Source organism: Falco punctatus (assembly GCF_963210335.1).
Source record: "Falco punctatus genome assembly, chromosome: Z".
Lineage (NCBI taxonomy): Eukaryota > Metazoa > Chordata > Aves > Falconiformes > Falconidae > Falco > Falco punctatus.
This window is the reverse complement of record NC_137586.1, coordinates 22002219-22025291: the sequence shown is the minus strand read 5'-3', so window position 1 is coordinate 22025291 and position 23073 is coordinate 22002219. Positions and strand designations below refer to the sequence as shown.

General features: G+C 36.1%; 1 protein-coding gene across 2 annotated transcripts in view; it reads right to left on the bottom strand.

The window, feature by feature from the left end:
* NDUFAF2 (NADH:ubiquinone oxidoreductase complex assembly factor 2) overlaps positions 1–23073 on the bottom strand; it is a 68828-nt gene that overhangs the window by 22054 nt on the left and 23701 nt on the right. The gene's annotated exons all lie outside the window — the stretch shown is intronic.

Here is a 23073-nt window from a genome sequence, read left to right as displayed (position 1 = left end):
GGCAACACAAATAACTATCTGCATAAAATATTTTCTCTCATCATGATGTGAATAATGATGAAATTCATTATTCACATCATGATGAATATATCATGGTTCAGTATATTTTCAACAAGTGTTTCAACTGAAGTTACTTTAAAACTGATAGCGGTCAGGAGTTACAATTCACCCATTTCTGGTTAACAGCTAAACCGCATAGTATTGTTCATCATTAAGTATTTAATACAGTAAAATAAGAACTTGTATAGAAACTGCATTTCCTTTTTTAAGTACCTTCTTTAGCTTTATACTATTTCTTTTTATTTTTAAGCAATGCAACATTTTTACTGTTTTGGATACGCCATCAGGAGAAGAAAATAATGCGGCATACTTTCAACTCCAAGATTAGATATTTTTGATCGGTGTTGAAAGATACATAATTTACACTGATTTGTTTTTAAGTGCACAATTCCTATAGGCTGAAGATTATATACTTCATACACTCGCTTTAAAATAATTTCCTTTTAACAACACCACGGAAAATTCCATTTTTCAAACTCCTTATCTACAAAGCAAAAATACAGAATTACTTTCTTCCCACACAAAAGTTTTCCAGAAAAGCTGAAGACCAATCTAATTAGGTCTGAACCCATATAAGCCTCAGAATTCACGCTCTTCTCTATTATTGGGAAGTCACTAGATTTTACTGCACAGCACCTTTTAAAAAACTGTCCCTAATTTGAATCCTACACAGGTAGAACAGTCTGAATAAACTGACATAAGCAGAAGTAACAAAGAAGTGCATTTTTCTACCTGTTACCACAACTTGTTATTGATGTTTTATCTTTATGTATTCCCAAATAAAAAACGTTTTTAACCAATCTGCCTTTAACATAACACACCACGTTTTGTTCTGTTGCAAGCTCTCGTAAGACCTGTAAAAAACCCATTAATTCTGCAGATCCCACAGTCAAATAACATTGTAGAGCCATATCCATTATTTTCCAAAGATGTTATTTTGAAATATCATCACACAGTACTGCTGGTGGCTCTTAAGCCTCTCTACATTTACTGTGCACACACGACACTAATTAACTCCAACTGCCTGATTTGCCTTGTCTCCTAGGTTTCTTTTGGTAGACCACCACTGGCAAATAATTTGCATAGACTTTTCTACTGAAGATCACACGCAGGCCTCTTTAGATGCAATTAAAGCCTTTTACAGTTTAGAGGAGTGTTTTCTCATACTAAAGATATTGACTATTTTACTTTATATTAATTAATTCCCATGTTTTCAAATAAATGCTGTGTTCTTTGCTACTGCAACTCAAGAAACTTCACTTGAAGTGTATACATATGAAGCAATTGCAAATAGCAATAAAGGAACCACTACTTACATTTTTAAATTTAAACTTAACGTCCAATTCATGTGACCACTAAATCTTAGAAACATAGAAGAACTATTAATACTTGAATCTGGTATTATGTAAAACACAACATATTCAAAGATTAACAGCCAATAACTCTTAAAATAAAAGCACATTACTTTAGGAAGAATTTAACATGTACAGAATACTCACACGGAATACTCAGATACAACATCATTTACACAGAACACCAAAGCAGCCAAGATTTGCAACTTTGCAGGAGTTGCAAAGCAGGCAAAGTGGGCCAAGAACTCTGAGTAGCAGACAGATCTTTCAGCAAGTGAGACAGTATTTACACATTTTAGATTTATATACTTTCTTACTGTACGTATTTTCCCTAAGCCTTTCTGTCCCAGTCTTTCTGGAAGTCAATATGTGATGACTGAAGTGAATTTGTATAAAAGCCTGAAAACAAAAGTGTTTAACAGAAGTTGGGCAGCCTGCTGGCATGAGAAAGGGGTAGCCAAAGCCAACAAGGGAAAAAGTAAGTGAAATGTAAAGAGTCGCAAATGACTTAATGAATTATTTCCTAAAATTCTGCAGCCCTATCTATAGGCTATGACACTTAGAAACTAAGTCATACTTTCACAACAAAAACATGCTTAACTGTAGATACGCACAAATGTTATAAAATTACTATTTTCATTTTTCAGTTTCTTCTAAGGAAGAGCCCCTTTTCTACAGGCAAAACATCCTAGCTATTTCCACTGCAGTCACCAAATCTGTTATATCCACATCTGCATTAAGAAAAACCCATTGAAGAATCTTCTAGTTGAAAATAGGGTTAAATAATGAATAATCCCAAACTTGCACTGTTCTATAACCAAATCATTATTCTTCCCACACCAATTTCTTAAAACAATACATAAACACATACCCTATTTTGAAGATCTCCAGCAGCTCTTGATTTATTTTCACTGTTTACAAAAATGTTATTTGAAAAAATTTCTCTATTAACCTCCAAATCAGTTTGTCTAATGTGCATGGCTAGAACAAACCATTGCACATATGATCAGTGAGAAGAGGAAATGGGATCATCAGAAGGGAACTGGATGTATTTGGTACCTGAACTAAGCAAGAGCCCCTGTTGGCTATAAAATATCAGTATGTTTTGTAGTCTGCAGATGGAAATGGAATCACCTTCTACACATGCATGCATGGAGCCACCACGTGAGAATTCAGGACCAGGACTCTTTTGGCTTGCTGATTTGCACTGTCTGTGTGGTAAAAGGCCATGGAAGAAACACTTTATTAATTACTCACAGAAATCTTTCTAAAAACGCAGACTGAATATGCGGCCTTTGTTATTTTAAGACAAATGAAGTAAATTTCAGTTGCACAGCATTGCTGTAAACTTTGTGATGAAACAAGCATTTTTTGAAGTGCACCTATTTGCTGAAGTGCTATGTAGTTTGAAGAGATGATGCTGTGTTTCATTTAATACAACATGAATTTTACCTACTGGAAAATAAGGTTTCTAAATATTTTTTCAGCAGTTTCTTACAAAGGTCATAGAACAGATCCCCCATTTCCAAACTGCAGTTTTTTCTCAATATGAAGCAGTACTTAAGATAGCAAAGCAACTCAACTATCAGCAGTTCTTCACACAAAGCAGAGAAACAACTACATCTCTAGAGGCAACAAAAAGTAGATTACTTCTCTATATGCTGGAGTGGCCCACCACCTTCAGAGCAAGATAAGAAGTTCTAATCTCTATTGGAGGAGAAGGACAACATTCCCACCCCCACCCCCCCGAAAAAAAAAAAAAAAAAGTCTTTTGTGAAGAAAAAGGAAAACAAAAGGAAAACAACTATTTTACTGTAAACATTAATTACTTTATGCAAGCCTAGATCCCTCCTTTGCATAAATTTTTAGCTGAGAGACCTTGTTCATTGCTGACTACTTCACATTACCTTATGGTCAGAATTCCAGTATTTCTGCAATAGCAACCTTCACTGTAGGAAAGACGTCAACATTTTAAGATAATACTTTTCTCCCAAAGAATTCTGATTTTATTTTTTCAAAATTAAATTGCTATGAGGATAATTTTTGCTGAGTGACAAATCAGTAACTTCTAGTAGTTAACTATATTTATTCATAGAATAATACAGTAGTCTAAAATAAAATAGAGAACATTTAATGTTTGCACCTAGTATCTACCTCTTATGCACGTAGTAATGTTTTCTCCAACAATTCATACACTTGATATGCTTTATAAAATCGTATTAGAAACTCATTTCAACTGCTAAGAGCAGCAGGTAAGGCCATAGCCTGCTCTGATCTAGGGTTCTGATTTCCATTAACCTCAAAAGAACCAGGATTAGTTATTTCCAGTTTTAGTGATGCAGGATCAAGCAATATGAAACTTGCTAGGTGCTGAATGAGCAAGTCCAAAAAATGCTGTAAGTACCAGGCACTCAGGGTCAAAAATCATGCTTCCATTTTGCTATTTATATTTATGTCTTATCAACAACACATTTGGCTTTACAGAGTTGTCTGCAAGTGCTATTTTCTTTCCAAAGGAAAGATTCATATTTCTACTGAAGGTCTGGAGTCAGGATAGTTACTTCCATTTTGGGGAACACACACTGTCAAAAGAAAAGACTCACAGGTATTAGAAGCCTCACAGTGCCTTTCCACTTCCCTAGAAATGCCTGCCGACAATGCCAAAGTCATAGCCATACCATCTTAGCATTATTTGTTACTTTGTATTGATTGCTGTTGCTATTATGCCACAGTGTACCAAAATTATTGTTCCCATCCCACTTTGCTCTGATTTTCTACAGTATTTACAACTGATGTCCAATGAAGTGGGAAGCATTTGCCATGTTTAATTGACTTGGTTATCAGATTTTACCAATACAACTCATTAAATATTCTTTGTATCCCGGTAACAATGGATTTGACGTGGTACAAAAAGATTAAGGGTAGGCTCATGTTGCAACAGAAGCTGAAGACAGCCAAGATGGTTTTGAGCAGGTTTACTTACATCCCAGAAAGGTTAGTCACAGCAGATTCGGAGTTTTGATAATTTCTCCCACCTTATCTCAGAGTCTGACAGTCTTCCATTCAGGACCAGCAGGTAACACTAGCCCAAACAGTGTATACATGTGCTGCAGCCTCTAGTCAATGTATCTTACAAAAACCCCACAACATACAGTTTTTTTAGTTTAAACGCAGCTAAGATCAGATCTGTGTCTCTCACAGAAGAGTAAGCTTTAATTATCATGAAGTCACCAGAAATGTCAAATTTTAACATGGAATTTAGCTGAGGAGAGAGTTCTAACTTTGCCCAACATGTCCCAACATCATACCTTTTGTCAGAAATGGGTATTAACATAACAGCAGCACATCTGATGCTGTCCCAAAAGACTTTGCTTCTTCCCTGAAATTTCCACAGACATGGACTTCTCCCATCTCTGTATGATCCACAGCCTGCTTTTCTCAGGGAAAGTGATTTGTATATAAATCATCTTCAGAAGCTTCTCTAGGATGGACCGTTAGTTGTTTGGAGAAGTTCTCACTTCTGTACACTTGACTTACAAACACTTAGAGTATGCTTTGCCTGATTTTGTCCCAAATTTTAATCCAGTATGTCAACAAGTATGACTTGTGATGCCATCTACATTCTGCCCTTCTTATAAGTATATGCTTATATATGTTATATATGCTTTTTGCAAACAAGGGTTACTATCCAACTGTTTACTAACAAGCAATTTAGCTATCACAATGTATACATACTTCGTAAGCAAACAAAACCCAAATAAACTTATGTCAAGAAGGAAGACTATACACTACTCCTTGAAACACGAGCCACAGTTTTTATTTCCAAGAAAATTTTTATTTCCTTAGTGCAGGAAAATCATCTATATGACAGGAAAACCTGCTCAGTATCATTCTTGCTGTAGTCATGTATGACTAAGAAAATTAAACACCTTACCCTGTTAGATCAAGAAATTTTGCCTATTTTCCAAAAATCAAAGAAGACAGACTCAGAACAGCACCTTCCAAACAGGCAATAACCCAATCTTGCCCTCTTTAACCCAACCTCAAGTAATATTGCAGAGCAACCAGGTCTATATGGATTCATTCTGATTTCATATACTAATTTGTATCTTCTGCAGCTAACCAGAATGATTTTGACACTTGTTAGCTTCTTTGGATGGATATGTTCCAGGTCCCTCAGCCCTCTGAAAAGACAATCCACTTTTACAACAGCTGTCAAGACATCTGGAGTGTACAGCCTGCAACTTGATTCCATTTTGCCGTTAACAGTTACGTATATTGAAGTTTTCCAGTTGGACATAAATGGCAGATTATTTTTCCCCTTGTAAATCAAAAGGCCTGTATTTATGTGGGTCATTAGTCCATAGTAATCACACTTTTGCTTAACCACTCCATTGCATGCATCCAGCCACTGATATACTGAATGTATGTACATACATACAGTTACGTATTTTCTATGACCCACTCCCTAATTATGTTTTCAGGAGAAAAAACATCACAGTAACATGTATGATAACACCAATGTTCAAATGAAAATTACCTAGCCAAAGTGCTGACAGTAAAGACACGGCATAGATCAATGAAACTTTGGAAAAACAGCTACACAATCAGACAGGAAGGACAGGGGAGAGACAGGAGTGATGGGGAGTGGGGGTGTCAATAAGAAAAAGGTAAAAAAGAACTCTGGGTTTAAAAATTCATTTACTACAGTTGAAATAACAAGTATTAAGAACAAGTTAAAAAAAACAACACAGGCTTTGGAGTTTACTGTTTCCTACTTTCACCTAGTTGTATGTCTAAGCTATGGCTTTTTGAAGACTGATACCTCCCCTAGTCTAGGACTCCATCTTGCACATCTGTCAAGAATAACAGACAATTAATACAAAAAAATTGTCTGGAAGCTGTCTCTTCCAACAGATTCCCTACAGACACACACATACTTGGGTTGTAAGACTTACTGATACACCAAGCTGTAATTTCTGAAATTGGGGATGGAACAAATATTATAATAATGATGCAACCAGTAACAGAAGAAAACACCAGGAGCAGAAAACCAATTAAACCAATGTGCAGTGCTAGTAAATATTTCACCATCCATTTTCCTAATGTGATCTATAACAGCAGCCGTCACCAACACCAGAAGGAGACGTTTTCTCAATACACTGCCCCCTCTATTCAATACAGTACCATGTCATCATGAGTAAGGTTACCTTTACAGAAGGAGCTTAGTACACTTTAGAACTATGTCTTTAAGGCAATCTTCAGAATATTTCTCAATTTAAACTTTAAGCAAAAGTTACCAGGAATAGTCTCCCAGGAGTAATTTTAAACTAATGATTGGAGAATAGCAAAATTTAACACACTAACATACAGGTGTCCCACTTCCTCTTTCAAACTGGTCTCTTTAAATTACAAACCATATTTCTGTCTGATTGGTCCAACTGCCAAAAGTTTAACAATTTCTATCTGGATTACGGCCAACTGTGTTTAAATCTCTCAACTGTTTATTTAAGTATGAGCAAGTATTTTCTCTAATATAAAACAAGCTATGGGAAGCTCAAGTTTTCAAAAAACCTTACAATAAATGTTTTATATAAATAATACACTTCTGTTTTACAAACATCACGAAAAAGTCTAGAGAACATTCTAGGAAATAATTAATGGAAGACACTACTTTTTACCTTGGTCTTGGCAGGGGCAAATCTGCAAAGAACAGTCTGATATTTTTAAGATAAATAAAGCTAACATGCACACACAGAGAAGTCAACAATTTTTCTACTGAGTTTAATGGTACCAAGCCACAGCCAGAAATAGAAAGTATAAAATGTTTGTAAAAAAAAGAGTTTTGATCAGATCACTCAGAACTTTTGCAAGCTTGCAAAATATTCAGTGCAAACTCTGCACTGTGTGTGCCAGCATCACTTTACCCATCTCTGAAATGGAATCACCTCAGATGAAAAATTTTAAAATACATATACACGCACACACACATATATATAGATAAATGCGTCACGAACATAACATGACCATTTGGAGGCTAGTAGAAAGTAATTTTTTTGGTATACAGCCAGATGTGAAGACAAGCTTAGTAAAACATCTACTTAAAACATTTGCATGTGGAAGAGGAAAAGTTTTGCTTACCACCAGTGTGGCAGTCCAACTCTGCATTGGATTTCGGAGAGTAATTCCAATACACTCTTTCTATTCCTTCTGAATATTGCTTTGAAATCATTCTGCATGCTAATCGTGAACCCAACCCCAAGATGGCCCCAAAATACAATCTGCGCTGAGAGAGCTCGTAAGTTTTCAGTATGCCAGAAGATGTGGTTTTAGTATAAACTTACAAAAAAACATCTTGTGGGGTCTGGGTTAACATCTACGCACCAATCCAAAGATGCGGCAGCAATTCCTATAGATGCATCAAAACTAACATCTGAGGCGTTAGTTCACTGGATCTGGCAGAAATAATTTCATTAAAATACTGCCATTACTGACACTGACTGCTGGGTTGAGTTTGTTCATTGTTTACACAGTCCATGTATATTTATCTACAATTCTGACAAATGCTTTTATTTTAGAAATAATCTCTCCTGTTATTGAGGATGCAGATGCTATCACTGTTCCTGAGGATATGGGTACCATTAAAGATACTATGCCAATACCTTAGAAATCTAGGTCATGGACAAGGATTAAAACATACTGCTTGTTATCTCTGATAGCCTGTGCTGCTCGAAGAAAAACCAATCAACCAATGCACTCCTCCACCACACTCCTCCACCGCGCACTATTCTCAAAGAAGGGTAGTTAATCTGCAGTAACAAAGATACAACCTCTCTCTGATAAACAAGAGTATTTTGTCAGAGCTTTTAGAACTAAAGGGCTTATTAAACAAATGAGGGTATTTGTTTTGAGATACGACAAATTCCTTCAAAGTAGCAAGATTAAATCCAGCCTTAAATATAATAGAAGACAAGGAAACCACAGAGTTCTCTGGATCCAAATGTTCTACAGTATCTTCTCTACAGCCAAATAAGCAAAAAAATAATAAACACCCCTCACTACTCCCCACAACAATCCCCAAACCCTTAGCTCTAGCCAGACAGTGACTTTAAAAAGGCCCAAATTCACTGCATTGTAAGTGCTATAACTGTGTAAGCAGATAAATGCATTCAAATTACATATACCTACAATATGCAATCAGAACATAACACTCCACGCCACACTGGGATTAGGAAGCTGGCCTGTATAAAAATTAAAAATACGTATTTTAGAGCCAGCAGGAAGACAAGAGGAAGGCAGAACCTGAAGTCTGAATAACTGTATTAAATACTTGGTACATCTATTCCACATTATCTCACAGGAAGATTAGCAATCAGTGTGTATACATTGATTCACTAGGGCTCATATATATGTGGAGAAATATTTTACTTTCACAAAGACCAAAAAAGTGATTACTACAATGATTCCAGTTGTACATAGTGCCAGTATTTGTCCTAGTAAAAGTCTCTGGACAACTACAACTTGTTCAGAAACATCTCAAAGTTCTTTTTATTCACATATGATTATCTAGCAGCTAATGATTATGAGAATGGTTTCTGAGTTTCTATACATACAAACAATGCCTGACAAACTGATAGCCGTTACTGGAACTGAGTCTAGTGATGAAAAGCACTGAAACAGTCTCAAAAAACTAATACATGCAACACTGCTATTAATGAGGCCAAAGAGAAGGGACAGACAGAAAAAAAAGACAATCATTAATCAGTGACAGACTAGGTCTTTTTTTATTATTTTAAAAATGAACTAATATTTATTTGATCTTTTATAAAGTACCAAAATACTTGTATGACATAACACATTATGCATTTCCTCAAAAACTTAAAAGGTATCCTGAAAACATGGCTCAGTTCTCAGGGAGAAATAATCACTTCATAACTTGTTATCTGATAAACTAGTGTGCAGGCAGAGCAAGATAAATGGAAAAGTCTTCAACTGCAAATCCTTAGTTTAGGTGATCACAGTGCAAAACCACACTTTATAAAGGTTTTATTCTGCATACTTCTCTATCAATTAAACATACATTATCTTTTCAGCAGTATTATTTATAGTAAAAGCAATGGGAGGTTTGAAAGCACCCTTATGAGTTCAGCCTGGAAACTCCCTAGGGAAGAAGTCTGCTTTGACACTCATTTACATCTTATGCATTATGCGGTAAGTATGTTAAAACTGGTCTCTACTTGAACTTCACAGATTCATGTCTTCCATATGTAAGGGCAAAATGAATTTAAACATACTCATTCTTATTTCTGGGGATCAATTTCTCACTCTTCCCTGTATGTGGTTTGCGATTCTGCTTTTATGATCTTTTGTCATGATAAGACATTCAAGCTAGGCAGAAGGGATACAACAACTGTGTTTCTCTAACAATAAAAGGTTTATTCTAGTAAAATCAGAAGGCTATGGATAATTCTGAATGCTGAGCAGTTAACATGTACAGTCATTTATGTCTGTGTCATAAATATACGAAAAAGACATCCTGTGTTCTGTACTTTTTAGGAGTGACAAATCTAATAATTCAAATTATTAGATAGTAGTGACTGAATAGGAGTGACAAATCTAATAATACTGAACCTGTAACTTCCTGAGTAATCAGAGTTTGTAACTTTTATATACATTCACCGAAACCTTATGTTTTGAAAGCCTGCTCTATGAGAGACTGTGGCAGTTAAGAAAAATACCTTTTTTTTGCAGTTTAAGAAGCAAGTTCCTTCAGTGGACAGACAAAACCCCTGTGCGAGTGTACACTGCCATTCTAGTACCCAAGCTTTTTTCACCTGGCTGCAGGACACACCAATGCCAGTTCCCATTCCCTGCTCACTGGAAAGCCTTGTGCCTTCTAACTCATTAAAGCAGCACAAAGCCCAAATGATACTCCACCTTTACAAAGAACCACTGTTTTGTAAACAAATCCACAATAACCTTACTAGAAATATGCAAAACTACATTTTTTTTGCAAGAAAAGTGTAAATTATACTAGTACAAATGCCACTTCCTTGGAGAGCTGATGGATGTTCAGTGCTCTGGCACATGGAAGCTTTCTCCCAACTGTTCTTTTGGTTTGTTTTAGTCTGTCTGATTCAAGAAACAGTTTTCTACCAATTACTGTCAAAATGTGAATACATCCAGGAATGAAGTACTGAATATTTCCTGTAACTGTATGAAAAATGGCTTCAAATGGGGATGTAGCATGTATAAAGAGAATTTACCAAGCAGCTAGAAAGTGTACAATAACTTGTATTCTATAAATAAAAACATCATGTAGGAAGATACAATAAAAAGACAGCCATGCAGGAAAGAGAAATGAACAAATGGCAGCAAGGGTATCAATCGTAAATGCAATTAAAAGAAAGTTACAGCTGTGGAGATCATTAATTAAGCAATATGACCCAACACAGCAGTGTTGCAGTGTGGTTTGGATGATTAATCATATTTCAATTATAAATAATTTGCAAACCTTCATTTACCATCTCCAATTTTTCTCAGAATAAATGGAATTATTACAGCTAGCTGCACATATACTTTCAAGGAACTAGTGCAATCCTATTTCTGCTTTTCAGTACATTTAAGTAAATCTTGCAGGATTACAGGTTTGAGAATTACAAAGAATATTTAGCCCTATACAAGGTCTGAACAGTTATACAGTTACAGTTAATACTGTGCATAGTACTTCAAGGATTAAAGATACTATTACTGCTGTTTTGTTGTGTTTGGTTTTCATTGCAGAGTATAGGCCAGAACACTCAAGTATTTCAGCCACAGTCGACTCAAGAGGGCAACTTCTGAGGAAAAGGAAGGGTAGCTAAAGTAACTTGTCTTTTGAGACGTATTATCCATTTCACATATATGCATATCCTACAGACATTTCTTTTAAATGGCATTAGAAAATACTCTTTATCCTACAGCTTACATGCTGCTGACTTTATCACATAAATTACAAAATTATCCTTTGAAGCTGCATTACTTGTATACTCCAAGACAGAGCATTTTAAGAACATAATAGGTGTATAAATATACATGCCACCTAGTCCTTTGACAAACACCAGTCTCAAATATACAGACTCAGATGAAAAAGTGGGATGCAGATATAACAATATAACACAACAAATAAATTCCTACTGTAGTTACTTCTCACCTATAAGCAATTACTCAAAAACTCCTGCAAAGTTCACATTCGAGTAAGATGGGAACAGAGGTCCCAATATTTCAGATACAGAAGGTGGCAGTGGTCCCCCTCTAAATGTGCCAACATGACTGAAGTTGGCAGCGTGCTTGGAAATCTGAATAGAACTCAACTGAGCTCCTGACCCCCTCTGCAAACGTCTGTCAACTTGGGAGACATGCCGAATGTGTATATTCTGTTCAAAAAAAGCTTCTCACTTCATGCAGCAGGTGAAATGCTACTCTTCATGGGTTAAAATATGGCTTTGGGAAGAAAACAAGAAACGCTGTTGTGAAAGCTCAATGCTCAAGGAAAAAAGTGTGTGTGTGTGAAGTATCAGAGAGCAGAGCCTAAACACGATGCAGTCTTCACAGACCACCTGTGGGACCCTGGCCATCCGTCTTTCATTTCACTGATATTTTCAGTTGGAGTGATGACCACCAAAACACCATTTTCAAAAGGAAGGCTGGTAAAAGCAGCAGGTTAGTGTGGATTCAGAGGGACAGCCCACTGGCCAAGACAAGGCCTGACAGGGATCTCAGGAAAGAGCAAGAGCTTTTCCTTGGGAGAAGAGGAAGTAATTTCAATATGACAGGACAAGTGACTACAGCATGACCCTGGACACACAAATGGTTGCCCCCTGTGTCACCTACTGGAGTCAAAAGAAACACTGTATATTCAAGGCAACACAATACCTAACAAAGACTGAAATAAATGTAGATAATGGTAGTCTGCCAGGACTGTCAAAAGAGAAAAGATTTTCTAATTCATCAATCAGCTGGGTCTAACAGGAAGTTTTGTACTTTTATAAGTAACCTCATGGCAAAGATATTTCTTGTGAGATGAGGCAGTCAGGGGCAACACAACCAGGTGAAGTGGCAAGACTCCCTCAGCTCTCAGAAAAAGCAACGTAAAGGGCTGTGGTGACAGAGGCACCAACATGACAAACAATGTTACTCCACAGCATACAAACATGCACACAGGAGCACTGCGGCCTAACTGAGAATGCAACCAGAGCCCTGGAAGCTGAAGAGCAGGATCTTGCCACCACTTTTGCATCCGGATATTTTATTCATGTTTTATACAAAACAATACTAAAGGTTCTGTTTGAAAACACACAACTTTCACTTAGCTTGACCTTTAACTAACTCTGAAGAGTCACACTTGAGACTCAAAAATTAGTACTGGAGCAAAATGAAGAACATTAACATTGCCTGACCTGGGAAAAAAGCATGGTACATTGAGATTGCAGCTCAAAATGCTATCACAAAAATGTCTTGTGCCTCAAAATATCAGTACTATGTAGCACATATATACCGCAGCAGAAAGTTCCAATGAAAGTATGTTAGCATCAGTTATTTCCAATTTGAAAGTTTATTTTTTTATTCAGATAAACTACCTGAATTTGAATATTTTATTCCATAAGCAGATCACGTCTAACTTTCACTACAAGAAAGAAAAAATGCTACTGAAGTGGGCTTAAAGACAACTCTGTATCTGTAAATATTACGATAGGGTTATACATCTTGAATTCAAAACTGTCATCTCAGTTCTAAAAAATATGCCCCTCCTCTGTGATTGATATTAGTTATTATAATAGCATATCACTCTCAAGATCCTTAGGAAGAAGCTGGGCAGACAGTTAACGGGCAAAAAAACCTCCCTACAACTTTACTCTTGTATCCTGATTTGTTTAAAATGTGTGAGGGTTGAAAGGGAGATCATTAAATTGATATATCTAAAAAAAAGGTGCACAGCAGTTTATAAACAGATTTCCAAACACATTTCTGACTCACTAGTTTTGACACTTAACATAAACACAATAATTTTTTTTGTGTTCAGCCATTGTATTTCATTTACTTTCAAGTTTATCTTTACATTAAATTTCTAGTCTTTTTCACGTATCTTTATTATATACATGTTACATATTATTTAATATACTACTCACCACTTATTAGAAAGGCAACAGAAACATGAAATAAATTGCAAGCATAATTAGTAATACACTTTTTCAAAAAATGCTATACTAATGCTTACAGAAGCTTAAGTATCATTGTTCAGGTTAGCAAGCACTTCTATAGCTTTTGATATTTGATGTCTACAAAATGTCATCTTTCATCACATACAGAAAAATATTTACTTGCTTAAAGTTCTAAGATATGTAAGTATATAAAAGTAACTGGTAATTTAAAAAAACTAAATTAAATTATACTTACCAGAAAGTACAACAATTTAGTGGATTATTAGTAGTAACATGGAATAATTTACCTTTCATCAGCTGAAAATTTTTGCCTGATTTAACTCTTACTTTACTTCTAACTCTCTGCTTCAAAAGTCTGTTTCTTTAAGCTGACCTGTGCACACCCATTAGTTACAGTGTTTTCCAGTAACACTGATTCTGGGGAAAAAAAGTACATTTTAGCTGGTTGTGGTGAGCTCAGAGAGGTGAAGAAGTAAAAAAACTTCACACAGCAAAGGACCTGCAGCAATATCTAATGTACTTTCAAAGCTACTTAGAGCAGGAAAAGGATAAAGTGGAACAGCAGGGACCAAGGACTACCTGAAAGTCAAAGCTTTTTAAATCCAAATTAAACCCATGAATTTACTTTTCTACTCAAATCTCAGAGTTTCTGTGGTCACTTTGCAAGTTAGAAAAAACAAATGCACTGCCAAAAACAATACATAGTCCCCACTTAATAGTTTTTCCTGCTTTCTACTTCCACAGTTCCATCTTAACTAGGCAAATTTTAGACTAAACAGCAAATATGGAGAACTACGTGCTTTCACAGTATGTAAGCGCCTAATTATCAAGTATTTAAATACTGAATTGTGTGCCTTTTGATTTTAGAGTATTTTGCTGTTAATAGAAGCTAAAGCACCAACTGCAACTATTGTAGCAAATAAATACATGTAAAAGTTTCTATATGAAAACATTTGTGCTGATGCCAGTGAAAGAAAAGACCGACCGTCTTTGGACAGCAACCTCTAGACTTGCATAACTTTAATAACCGTAATACAAGTGTTTGATACACAGAGTTTACGACCACTGAAAGAACAAGCTGTGATACTTATGAAATTATTTGTTTGTAGAATTTATTTCCTTGTACGTCAAAGACTTGTAGGTTCCTAAACTGTGTTAAAAGATAGTTACTTTACTTACACTTTACCTATTTCATCTCTAAAATGTAAACTCTCAAGAATAATGACATCGGTAGAGATTCTCATTATTGCAAAGTTATTAAATTAATCTCATTAGAATTCTAAATCATTCCTCTCATGTGAGCAGCTAAATGTGCGATCCCTATGTTTTTATATTACAACTTTAATTCTTAAATATCTCCATACACTAAGAAACCATACTGATATCAACACTACAAGACTTGTGTTTCACTATACTAGAAGCACAACTCTGCACTGTCCAGCTATGGTGAACTCCCGTGTCAGTTTCTGGAACACGCAAGTGTCTACTGACCTTATTGTTGACCTTCCTTTGCTTGCAAGACATGATGGAACTGCAGCACAGGATGGCACAGATGCAAACTACCAACTATGAGGAGAAGGCTTCTGAATACAACTTGGTTGGCGTAGCTACCTTGCTATGCATTGGGGGTCGCATGTAGAAATCTCTAACAAGAAAGCAAACACCTGAACACTAAACCTTCCCACAGTCTTAAGATGCAAAGGTATTTTGAAGCAAATGTGTTGAGAGAGTTAAGAATCTCTCAAGAATAATAACAATGATACTGCTTCTAACAAAAGAAAAGATACTTCAGAAATATTTAACCTTCCCCCACTGCCCTATTCCTTCCATGAACATAGAAATAGTAATACAGACGGTAACATACACAACCTTCTAAACAAAAGATAAATCTGTTCAATTTTATTTCAGCGTTTGTCTCAGTGGCATTTCTTTCTAATTGCTTTGACAACATGGACTTACTTTTGAGAATGCATGTTTCATTTTTTAACAACCAAAGTAATTAGAGTTGCTATTCAGAAAAATAAATACAGATCTTACATATTCTCTCCTATCTGTATGTGAGTATGAATGAGAGGGAGCATGCCAGAGATGAGATCTTCATCCCTAATAAAGACGACCTACTTCTGCACATTTTGATACAATTCATTTTCTATCCTGGGAATTTATTATAAAATCAAATTACCTGTATGATAAACCTTCTATAATTACCAGTAAGAATCTTATTTTTCAGTTAAGGACACTTTTGATTTGCAGTTGCATTTTATATACTGTACAGATGACTAAGCATATATTTAAATATCAAATTCAGACATTTTTAGTTCAAATCAATTAAACTGAGGAATCAATCCCTTCTGGCTGCCTATATTTCTCTTTAATCCTGGTCAGTGTAGGACCTTATTACAAGCAATTTACTACTATAAGGCTGAGGAAAAAATGCTAGCCTCACAATTTTTGTCATTTTCCCCCCCACTTCCCCCGCAGGCTGCTACTGTTGATGGCCTTTATGGAAATATAAATTCAATCAGCCGCTGCAAATTTCATGAGACGTCCATCTTCATGCTGAATTTCTAACTGAGTGTCAAAACAATCTGTGGACTTCCCCCTGATGAAACACACTTTGAATTGTAAATTTCTGCAATTTTCTCATGTTAGAATTCAAGCTGCACTAAAATAGCTAGCCCAGATACAGTGCCTACCAGCTTGAGGCAAGTAATTTTCCCATTCATTATCTCGCTCTACTATCGAAAGGGTTAAATATTAACCCATGAAAAACGACCTGTTTTTATTTTACATAAAGAATTAAATTGTATTTTATGTTCTTTTCAGTAGTTGAAAAAAGGGCCTTCGTTACATTCCAAATGCTCTCAAACCAGTTATTTGAACCTGCTACTCATTCTACAGTATTTTGCAGTGATAAACCTCCAGAAATTAGCTGGAAAAAACCTTAAAGAATTTCCTACAATGTCATTATGGTGTGACATTCAAGAAGAGCAAGTTCAGTTCACCATTTGTTTCTGTATCTAATGTTGGTAGAAAAATGAAAATATATATGCTAATTACTAAAATGGTAGTTTTGAACACTTTGCTGTTCTCTGAATACAGTAAAGCAAAATACAATTTCTCATTCTATTACTGTTTTTTTAGAGTAGCTTAGAAAGCACACACAGCCTACCAGGTGTATTACAGTATTTTGCTTTAGAAAAGTTTATGTTCCTCTCTTCTGTAGACACTAACGTGAAATATGTAAAACAACACTACTTTTCCAATTTGCAAGCAAACTAGTCTGTTTCGTATTCTTCTCATCTCCTTTCCATACATAAAAATACAATCCACGAAGAGAAATTTCACTAATAAAGATGATTTATCTATTCACATAGTTAAGAACTGGCTGTCTTTGGTTTTTCCTCTCCAGGGATAAATATTGTGGTTGGTTGGGTGGTGACCTTACTGAACTGTACTTTACTGACACTGAAAAGAATGACTCTTTTGGATGTTTCAGTGCAAGTACCATACTGCAAAACACAAGACTGTCTTCCAATTTACAGAAAGTTCAATGGGACATCTTTTTGTATACACCAAACTTTCAGTTAATTATCAGAATGAGGAAAGAAACCTAAAACCTAGTAGCTAGAGAATAACCCCTTGCAGAAGACTTTCAACACATTCAAGTTTTAACACTCTTAATATGTCACTACAGCACTTCTTTAGTTAAGTCCAGTCCCTGCCTCCCTTGGTTACCTGCACTATGAACTGGAATGACCTGCAAGTTGACCATATTTCCAGACCCTCCAAACTAACTGATCTATACAATTTCCCTGACTGTTTTCTGAAGTATGAATTACTGATTAAAAAAAAAAAGTGAGAGAACTAATCTATGTCAAAAATCATGTCTGTCTCTAAAAAAGGCCCAAGAAAAGAATGCTGGCATGCAACTAGGGAAGGACTTACACTAGTTACATGCAATCTTATGCTCTGGCAAATAAGCAGGTCAGAGAGGCAAGTCACTCAGAACTACTGGGCTCCCTTTTAAACTATGCTTATTAAATTGAACCTTATAAACTTGCTATTATTAGAATGCAAGTTCCCTGCTCAGCATGACCAAAAACCTTCAACATTGCTCAAAACATTATTTCAACAGAGCTTTGATTTTGCTTCACTGAGTCACAACATACCAGATCAAATAACGTGGGGACTTTATTTCAGTTTCACATGGTCATATATTTAATTAATTTTAACAGCAAAACAAAAAATCACACACCAATCTCTGTTCTAATGACAGTACTTTTACATAGTGAAGCAGATGTTCTGTAACACAGAGTTTCCAGTCATAAGTTTTAGCACCTGAGCATAGCTACAGATTCTGCCAGGGTAGATAGCAAGAATAGTAACTATGAAATGTATTACAATAGCTTACATTATAACAGCTTCTTGAATATTCCATTATTTGGTTACACTTACCTGTGGAGCCTTCCAGAAAAGAAAGGAGACGTAAGAAAATCTGGTTCTATTTCTCAAAATATAACAATATCCTGGTTTTGGCTGGGACAGTTAACTGTCTTAGTAGCTGGTGCAGTGCTGTGTTTCGGATTTAGGATGAGAATAACATTGATAACTCACTGGCTTTTTTAGTTGTTGCTATGTGGTGCTCATACTAAGTCAAGGACTTTTCAGCTTCTCAGGCCCTGCCAGCGAGAGGGCTGAAGGAGCATGAGAAATTGGGAGGGGACACAGAAGGACATTGACACGAACTAGCCAAAGGGATATTCCATACGATATGGCGTCACATCCAGTACATAAACTGGGGGGACTTGCCCACTGGGAGCAGGTCATTACTTGGGGACTGGCTGGTCATCAGTCAGCACATGGTAAGCAACTTTATTGTGCATCATTTGTTTTGGGTTCCCCCCCCCCCCTTGAGTTTTATTTCTCTTTTTGTTATCTCTGTTTCTATTACAATTATTATGAGATAGTATTAGTATTACATTTTTCTTTATTTGAATTATTAATCTGTTCTTAACTCATGGGGTTTACTTTTTTCCCCCTGATTTTCGTCCCCATCCCACTAGAGGGGAATGAGCAAGCAGCTGGTATGGTACTGAGTTGCCAGCTGGCGTTAAACCACGACATCAGAGTACTACTGATAGAGCTCACTGCAATATATGCAAGACAGGAACCAAGAACCCATTCTAACCATAACAACCCACCATTATTTGGCATGTGTTCCTGTCCAGTTTTAGGGTTTAGCTTTGTCTCACATTATTTCAAAACCTCACCTTTACTTTTGAAAAACAATTACTTCCATTTTATCCCTATCTTCAAAGTTTTAGGCCATGACACTTTATTAAAGCACAGAGTATTGAAGCACTTCCAAATGGAGCTAATTAAACTTCCATCTAATACTAAGTGCAGAATTTTTCAATTTCTGTGTGGACTCAGACATGACAACCTCAGGGCATCTTACCAAAACTGAAAACAATGTACGTCAAAACTTAGGGAAGAAAGTGGAAGTTGAATACAGCATTAATAAGCAACACAGCTGCACAAAAGAAAATTCACTGTAGTACAAATCAAACAAATGTGATCCTACAAAATCTAAGGTATTATATATATTTCTCGGTGCCATCTTCAGCTTCATAGTTACAACTACTCTAATTACAACTACATAGTTACAAGTGTGATTTCTTTCTTCCTTCCAACATAAACTTAAAGGCATTAGTATATCAATTACACATGCATGTTTAACAAGAACAGCACTCAAAAGCAGCCCTCATTCTGGGCAAAAGTTTAAGAATTTCACACTGCGTAAAAAGTCACATTAGGAAGGAAATTCAGTCATCTGCTGACATAAAAAAAAATATGCTTGAAGAACTAGTATCACAGGTCAGATAAGGCTGGGATGACATTAAACTTACATTTTGGCAAGGTGTCAGAAGTATTACAAATAAACAAAAATCGTAATTGTTATGGCATTAAGGTATACTGCCTGCAGATTATATTAGTCTCCTTCCAGATGCCCCCAAACTCACATCTTTATTATTGAAATACTTGACTAGTGACTCAGCACTGAAGACACGTTTCTGGGCTCAAAAGTCAGTCTGTTTATTTTTTCTCAAAATATACTTGTTGTTTTAATAAAAGTATTGCCTTCTATCTACAAACCTTGCTTTGCTCATCTCTTCTAATCATCACAGCTAAAACTTCACCACAATATTTTCCTTGGCTTTTCTACTCAATAGCCAATAATATTAAAACAGTTTATTTATCTTTGCTTTTAATTTTGTAACACCTCCCCTACACACATGCACAGAAGTTCGTGAACATTTCCCTCTTCTCACCTTCTTCCTAAGGCAACTGGAAAATTTGTAAATGGCAAGACATCGAACAAGGTTTTGCTTAGAAAGGTTGGCAGCACTACAACCTTGTGAAGCAGATTTTTGTTTTAAAATACAGCATAATCATTCACAAGATGAGAAGCAGACAGAAGTGAAGGGAATAAAAAGAATAAACAAAAGGGTTTGATTTCGCTCTTTGCTTTTGTAACTGTGAATTTCTTTCTTATCAGAGGTATTTTGTAAGATGACAATCTCCAAGTAACATAATCATTCCACTCAAAACCTCTGAAAATGTGTTTTTGAAAATTAACATGAAATTTAACCAAGTCTTATAATGCAAATAATACATAGTTTTCAAAACAGAAAATACACAGTGTTTAAAAGAATATTACTTGTAGTATTGTCAGTTAATTCACCACATGGCATACAATACATATCCTTTCTAGGAACATTAGCTTTCATACTTTTTACACAGTCTCCACAGCTTATGGCATGTTACAAGGAAACACACCAGTGGTAAGCAGAGAACAGCTAAACACTGCAACAGTGGTAAATTATCCAGTGTGTATCCTGGTGAAGTGTCAGGAGAACAAGTCTTATGAGGCATGGCTGAGGGATCTGGTGTGGTTTAAACTGGAGAGGAGGTGGCTCGGGGGGACCATACTGCTCTCTACAACCACCTGAAAGGAGGCTGTAGGCAGGTGGAGGTAGTCTCTTCTCCCAGATAACAAGTGATAAGGCAAGAAAGAATGGCCTCAAGTTGCACCAGGCAAGGTTTTGATTGGATTATTAGGAAGCATTTCTTCACCGAAAGGGTGGTCAAGCATTGGAACAGGCTGCCCAGGGAGGTGGCACCATCACCATCCCTAGAGGTATTTTTTAAACACACAGATGCAGTGCTTAGAGACATGGTTTAGTGATGGACTTGGCAGTCCTGTGTTAACAGTTGGACCTGATGATCTGAAAGGTCTTTTCCAACCTACATGATTCTATGATTCCATCCTTGTACCTGAATGCTCTCAAGAAAAGCTTACAGAAAAGCATTTGGACACTTGCAGGAATGGAAAAAAGAAACAACATTACAACTTGAAAACTACCTCTTCTTTTGGATATGGTTTGTTTCCTACACACTTGGGTTTTCATCTCCCTTCTGCTTTTATTTCTTTCAATGGCATCTTCTTTTCTGTTGCCACTGAGGGAGGATGAAAGAGAATCAGAATGCTGGATCCATGGAGAAAAATTGTCTTATTAATCAAGTGAATGCCTTGTGAAAAGCCCTAGTGAAACTAAAAAAAGTGAATGGCAATACTTATTTCATCCCTCAGGTAAAAACAGAAACATTTCTAGACTTGCATAAGCACTGCTTGGAAAACGGCATCTATAATAACATTGCAGCACTGCAATAACATTGCAGCACTGCAAACATACATGGTTTTTCTTTTAAAAGAAAACACGGTCAATCTCTGACTCTCAAAATAGTTCTCAGTATAGTACAAATGTGTGCATGTTTCTGGAAAAACATGTGTTCCACAACTGCTGCACCCTTTGCAAAACTGTAAGAAAAATCATGATGCTCAAGTGATCTACAATATCATTATCTATGATAGACTTAAAAGCCTCATCTGGAGTGAGGCCATGCTAGTTAATGAATAATCAGGCACCTATTTCCATTTTTCTGTGATTATATGCATTGTAATTTTCAATATTTTTCATCAATGAAATGATAAACAATAAGGTTTACAATCACAAAAAAATCCTAAATAGGTTGTGTGCACAACATGAGAGCTTTCCACAGCTTTGATGTAACAGGAAGACGACAAGCATTAAAATTAATTTTTAGGTGTCTGCTATCACATCCTAGTCTTCTGTGCTCATTAATATTTAGAGCTGCATTCCTAGTCCTGCCTAGAAGTAGCACAAGTTTCAATGCCTTCTTTTCACTTCTTCAAAGATTAGCACAAACATCTTTCTGTTATTCTTGTATTTTCTCTTAATGGAGGAAACAAACAAAAAAAGACCAATCAATCACCATCAACAAAAACGTGTTTCACAGTTGCTCCATAGGACAGAACATGTCCTTTACACAAACTTCCCTCCCTGGAGTGCTTAAGTCTCATACAATTTGGCAATCAAAAACAAGCAGAGAGGTTGAAGGCTCTCTAAATGTAATTGCTCTTGTATTCTGCATCACAAATAGCAGAGTACTGCTCTGATGCAGAAGTATGGAAAAGAGACCAATGAAAAGGAACAAAGAAGTGTGGAATTCCTTGTATGGATTCTTCCATCCGAGGCTTTCCACCCATTTGGAATATCAAAAGAAGGATGGAAGATCCACCTTCTTTTTCGGAAGATGGCAGTGGAAAGGGTTGTTACACTAGCATTACACATCAGGATGTCCCATTTGCCAGAGTCGTAACTAACAGGCTAATCAACATCAAAACCAATACATCTATTGGACAAGGTGTCTTTAGTAATTTTTTCTCCATTCTCTTTTCTTTAGCACCTATCAAACATCTTTTAGGAATACTATCAAAATACCTGTCAATACTGATACAGAAGAAACTACCATTTACTTTCCTTCTACTCCATTATTTTGTTGCTTGTCAGATGCAGACATAGCATTTTTTAGGTCTTTAATGTTTCTCATACTTAAAAAAAAAATATCCTAATTTATTTTCTAACAGGCAGTTTCTGTCATGTATTTTAAATATATTCTACATTCTTTCTCCCATTTTATAACAAGTTGAAGGTTCTTTTCCTCTGCATGGAATTAAATAGTGTGTTTCTGTCCTCATTAATCTTCAGCAATTTATTACTCATCCACTTATACAAATCTTCAGATGCACCCAACAACATCTTCTCTTTTGAGCCAACTCCAGGTCCCTCTTTATATTTTGGCCAACTTTCTTACACTGTATTTTTTCCTAATTAGCAATGTCATCATTTTTTACTCAGCTCATTCTTCATCCTAGTACCCTCTTTCCCCCTCAGTTTAATTCACTAGTTGGACTAGAGCTACATCACAGGCTTAAGAACAGAATTAATGCATTCTTGAACCTCACTGTATATAATTTCAGACAAAATGGCTGAAACAGCTCAGCACGTTACAGAAACACTTCAAGATCTCCA